Source organism: Vipera berus (genome assembly GCF_964194415.1).
Source record: "Vipera berus genome assembly, chromosome: 3".
Taxonomy (NCBI): domain Eukaryota; kingdom Metazoa; phylum Chordata; class Lepidosauria; order Squamata; family Viperidae; genus Vipera; species Vipera berus.
Window position 1 is genome coordinate 53534897 of NC_138204.1, and position 6195 is coordinate 53541091.

A 6195-nucleotide genomic window follows, 5' to 3' on the forward strand; every position below is an offset into this window, starting at 1 on the left:
TAGTGGAAGCTTGGGAAAGGGCAGCCACTGAGGCTCTTGACCGAGTTGTACCCTTGCGGCCCCTGACCCGATGCAGATCCCGTCGAGCTCCATGGTTCTCCGCGGAGCTCCGGGAGATGAAGCGCCGGAGACGGGGCCTAGAGAGCGGTTGGAGGTCCAGCCGATCCGAATCCGACCGATTGCGACTAAGAACCCATATTAGGTCTTATCTCGCTGCGATAAGGGTGGCGAGGTCCAATCACTTCGCTACCCTTATCGCGTCCGCAGATAATCGCCCGGCCGCTCTGTTTAGGGTGACTCGCTCCCTCCTTAATCAGGAGGTGAGGGAGGAACCCTTGCAGGGTCGTGCCGAGGAGTTTAACAATTATCTGTCGGACAAAATCACTCGGATTCGGACCGGTCTGGACTCCGACTGGGCAGAGTCTGGCGATCAGGACGCGGGTGGTCTTGTCGATATCACTTGGGAGGAGTTTGATTCTGTGACTCCGGAGGAAGTGGACAGGATTATGGGGAGACTGAGCTCCACCACATGTTTATTGGACCCGTGCCCTTCCTGGCTGGTTTATGCAGCCCGGGAGAGGACACGCAGCTGGTTCCAGGCAGTTATATCAGCTTCTTTGAGTGAGGGTAGCTTCCCTGCCGTCTTGAAAGAGGCGGTGGTGAGGCCCCTCCTCAAGAAGCCTGCCTTGGACCCAGCTGTATTGAACAACTTTCGTCCGGTCTCCAACCTTCGCTTTCTTGCGAAGGTTGTTGAGAGTGTGGTGGCGCATCAGCTCCCTTTGGTCCTGGATGAAGCGGATTATCTAGACCCGTACCAATCGGGTTTCAGGCCCGGGCACAGCACGGAGACGGCATTGGTCGCGCTGGTGAATGATCTCTGGAGGGCTCGGGACAGGGGTCATTCCTCTGTTCTAGTCCTATTAGACCTCTCAGCGGCTTTCGATACCATCGACCATGGTATCCTGCTGCGGCGTCTCAGGGGATTGGGAGTGGGAGGCACGGTTTTACAGTGGTTCTCCTCCTATCTCCAGGGACGCTCGCAGTCGGTGTTGACAGGAGGGCAGAGGTCGACCGCGAGGTCTCTCGTTTGTGGAGTTCCTCAGGGGTCGGTCCTCTCGCCTCTCCTGTTCAACATCTATATGAAACCGCTGGGTGAGATCATTTGTGGCTTTGGAGTTGGGTATCATCAGTATGCTGATGATACCCAGCTTTTTCTTTCTACCCCAAACCACCCCAGTGATGCCCTCAACGTGATGTCCCGTTGCCTGGAGGCGGTTCGGGTCTGGATGGGGAGGAACAGACTTCAACTCAACCCCGACAAGACCGAGTGGCTTTGTATACCTTCATCCCGGGTCTATTCGGATATTCCATCTCTTTCTATGGGGGGTGAATTATTACCCCCCGTAGATAGGGCTCGCAACTTGGGAGTCCTCCTAGATTCGCGGCTTACCTTGGAAGATCACATGGTGGCCGTGACTAGGGGGGCTTTCGCCCAGGTTCGCCTGGTGCGCCAGGTGCGGCCCTATCTAAGCCGGGATGATTTATGCACGGTCACTCACGCGCTCGTGACCTCTCGTCTAGACTACTGCAACGCTCTCTACATGGGGCTTCCCTTGAGGACCACCCGGAGGCTCCAACTGGTACAGAATGCAGCCGCGAGAGTTGTGTTGGGAGTCTCCCGATACTCCCACGTGACACCTCTGCTCCGTGAGCTGCATTGGTTGCCAGTTGTCTTCCGGGTGAGATTCAAGGTGCTAGTAATGGTGTTCAAAGCCCTCCATCTGCTGCCGGCATCAAGCTCCCTGCGCCCTGTGCGTTCCCACAGAGAGGGCCTCCTCAGGGTGCCACCGGTCAGAGAATGCCGTCTGGTGGCCCCCAGGGGGAGATCCTTCTCTGTGGGCGCCCCGGAGCTATGGAACCAGTTACCGGTTGAGCTCCGGACGGCGCCCGATCTGCGCTCCTTTCGCCGCGATCTGAAAACATACTTGTTCGAGCAAGCCGGCCTGGCCTGAGGGGGGATTGGTGGGGTTTTTTATCATTTTTATTGGGGTTTTTACTATGTATCAATTGTATTTTAATCGGGCATGCATTTAATTATCTTTTAATTTTTGTAAATTTCTGTGTTTTATTCTTGCCCTGTACACCGCCCTGAGTCCTTCGGGAGAAGGGCGGTATAGAAATGATAATAAATTAAAATTAAATTAAATTATTTTAAGCAGACTGTGTTTTTCTATTGTTGTGACTTACATGACGTTTAGAGCGCATTTTATGGCCAATTCATGCAAAACTCCACGTAATCCCAAAGGGTTCACATACTTTTTCTTGCAACTGTATCTGGCTTGAAATGTAGCAAGTGGCTTTTAACTGGCATAGGACATTCTTAGCATATAACATGGTTAAATATTACGAACTAAAAATAAGGTTCCAGACATAATGCACATTTCTAGTTTTAATGCTTAGAGCCTGAATGGACAAAGTCCAGTATTTTATGAGCTCTGAATTTATCTTGCTTATTGAGACAGGATTATCCTTTGAATATTAATTTCCTGTGGACTAACTTTAACAAAGGCATTCCTAATGGAAAGCTTCTCCTTGAGGGAAGATTATAATATGGAGTCACTACTGACCTTTAGGAAATTATTTTGTTTTGGGGAACAGTTTTTAAATCTTTGTTAAGTGTTGCATTTCATGATATTATGAAGTTAATTGCCAAAAGATTGTCTGATGCAGTCTTATGCTCAAGAGCTAGCTGAAAAACTATATAGATTGGGTAGAAACACCACTGTTAGGCAAAACATAAGTTATTATTGAACCCACAGAATATCTCTGATATGCCAGAAAAACATTTCACTGTCAGTAAAAAGGTTACAAAGTGAGGGAACTGTGGATAGGATGGGAGTGGGGATAACAAAGGGAAGAAGCATGCTTATCCTGTGTTCTTCTAAAGTACCATCTACGTCAGCTCTGGATCTGGAGCAGGAAAAGTGATATTGCTATTAACTTCAACAGGATTTGGGGGTTAAGAAAGTATAATATCCACATTAATAATATTGCCTCACCTGAATGAAAAGTAAGTTTATCAATTACCAAGACATCACTACCATTATCTAAACATCAAACGTAATTCCTTTGCAGATATTTGCCTTCATAAATTGTTTTGCATAGTCAGAATCAATCTGTATTGTAATGTTCTGAAAGGGTGCTCAGAGTTTGAGACTGTAAGAGTTTAGAGAGCTCTACTGCAGACTAAATCATGTCCTGTAAAGATCTAATGGTTTCCTTTCTACTCACATCTCCTGATTTACTTTAGTTATACGTACAGTTGCAAGAAAAAGTATGTGAACCCTTTGGGATTATGTGGAGTTTTGCATGAATTGGCCATAAAATGCGCTCTAAACATCATGTAAGTCACAACAAAAGACTGCTTAAAATAATACTACACAAACATTAGCTGTTGTCATGTTTTAATTGAACATAAGATGGAAACATTCACAGTGCAGGGTGGAAAAAGTATGTGAACCTTTGGACTTAATAACTGGTTGACCCTCCTTTGGCAGCAATAACCTCAACCAAACGTTTCCTGTAGTTGCAGATCAGACCTGCACAACGATCTGGAGTAATTTTGGACCACTCCTCTGCACAAAACTGTTTCAGTGTAGCAATATTCTTGGGATGTCTGGTGTGAATCGCTCTCTTAAGGTCATGCCACAGCATTTCAATCGGGTTGAGGTCAGGACACTGACTGGGCCACTCCAGAAGGTGTATTCTGTTCTGTTGAAGCCATTGTTTTGTTGAATTACTTGTATGCTTTGGGTCATTGTCCTGTTGCATCACCCATCCTCTGCGGAGCTTCAGTTGGCGGACAGATGGTCGTACGTTTTCCTGCAAAATGTCCTGATAAACTCTGGAATTCATTTTCCCATCAATGACAACAATCCGTCCAGGCCCTGAGGCAGCAAAGCAGCCCCAAACCATGATGCTCCGTCCGCCATGTTTTACAGTGGGGATGAGGTTTTGATGTTGGTGTGCTGTGCCTTTTTTTCTCCACACATAGTGTTGTGTATTTTTCCCAAACAACTCAATTTTGGTTTCATCTGTCCACAGTATATTTTGCCAGTAGTGCTGTGGAACATCCAGGTGTTCTTTTGCAAACTTCAAACGTGCTGCAATATTTTTTTTGGACAGCAATGGCTTCCTCTGTGGTGTCCTCCCATGTACTCCATTCTTGTTTAATGTTTTCCTTATTGTAGATATGTCAACAAAAATGTTAGCATGTTCCAGAGATTTCTGTAGGTCTAGCTGATACTCTAGGATTCTTCTTTACCTCATTAAGCATTATGCGCTGTGCTCTTGCAGTCATTTTTACAGGACGACCACGCCTAGGGAGAGTAGCAACAGTGCTAAACTTTCTCCATTTGTAGACAGTCTGTCTTACCGTGGACACATGAATGTCAAGGCTTTTGGAGATACTTTTGTAACCCTTTCCAGCTTCATGCAAGTCAACAATTCTTGATCGTAGGTCTTCTGAGAGCTCTTTTCTGCGAGGCATGGTTCACATCAGACAGTGCTTCTTGAGACCAGTAAACCCAAAACAGGTGTGTGTTTTTAAAGGGCAGGACAGCTGTCAGCAACACATCCAATATCATCACACTGGTTGGAGTCAGGTTTGGCTCACTCCTGGCTCCAATTAGCTCTTGGAGAAGTCATTAGGCTAGGGGTTCACATACTTTTTCCACCCTGCACTGTGAATGTTTCCATCTTATGTTCAGTTAAAACATGACAACAGCTAATGTTTGTGTAGTATTATTTTAAGCAGACTGTGTTTTTCTATTGTTGTGACTTACATGACGTTTAAAGCGCATTTTATGGCCAATTCATGCAAAACTCCACATAATCCCAAAGGGTTCACATACTTTTTCTTGCAACTGTATATCATAACAGAGATAAGGTATGGGGCACCAGGCTCCAGTCTCTCACATGCCTTTACTGTCCTCAAAGTGAAATTCTATTGATGAACCATGAGATGCCTTGCAATCAAAGGGAGCACTTTTCATAAAGCATGTTCTCTCCAAATATGACCTGCAGTTTCAGCATACAAGTAGTTCTTGTTTAGCAACTACCAGTACAGTTGTGACTGGCAACTTGGTCATTAAGCAATGCAGTCACTAAAAGAAAATGAAAATGTTCTTATGATCTTACCTAACCTAACCCTTCCCTTTGCTTTACAGAACTGCAAAAGTTGTAAATGCGAGGATTGGTCAGAAAGCTACTTTTTCAACACCATAACTGCAGTCACTAAACAAGGCAGTCACTAAACTAGGACTTCCTGTATTGCTCATGTTTCTCTTTCTACAATAGAAACCGGGACTGCAATCCAATGCAAAATACTTGGGGATAAGGCCTACTACTGGACCCAACAGAAGCTTTTCAAGTATTTAGCATTGGATTGTACTCTCAGTGACTTTGTGTGATGGAAATGATGGAAATATGTAAGAATAAAACTTTTATGAATTATTAACTGTGAAGACAGTCCAAATTTATTTAAAATATTTTATACTGTTCATCATGCCAAATTTGAGGGGAAGGAACAATATAAAATACTAAAATAGGAAAGAAGTCAATAACAACTCGCAGACTACAGTAAACACTTCAGCTACTAGCTGAATTTCCAAGGGAAATAATTCACAGGACAAAATGCCTCTTCATTGTGGAGAGCACACACAAATTAATTAAGTAATTGAAACAGGAAAAAAAATATTTAGACATTAAGTAATAAGCTATTTGAAGCAGGATCTAACTATAAATGAACCTCGTGTAAAAGATATGCCTAAGTTTGACAGGAACAATTTAAGAATGGGAAATAATTGTCTTCCTATGTGTGGGGGGAAAATTAGCATTGTACATCTATGCTGCTAGAGAGACCTTGGCAAGACAATGAAATTCATCCAAGCGCAAACATTTACCACTGGATCTCCCCGTTTCTGGGGGACACAAGCCTATAATAAAATTAAATCTGCAACACCTGGCAGACACCACAAGCCGTCCTATTTTACATCAAATGGAAGAAAGGCATCTTCCCGTCAACCACTCTGTGTTTGCAAAGGTTAATTTAATTTTCCAGACGGCGTCGAAATCTGCGACATGCTCGCTTCGAAGCCCGCATCCCTTCAAACGTGATATGCATTTCCTTACTTG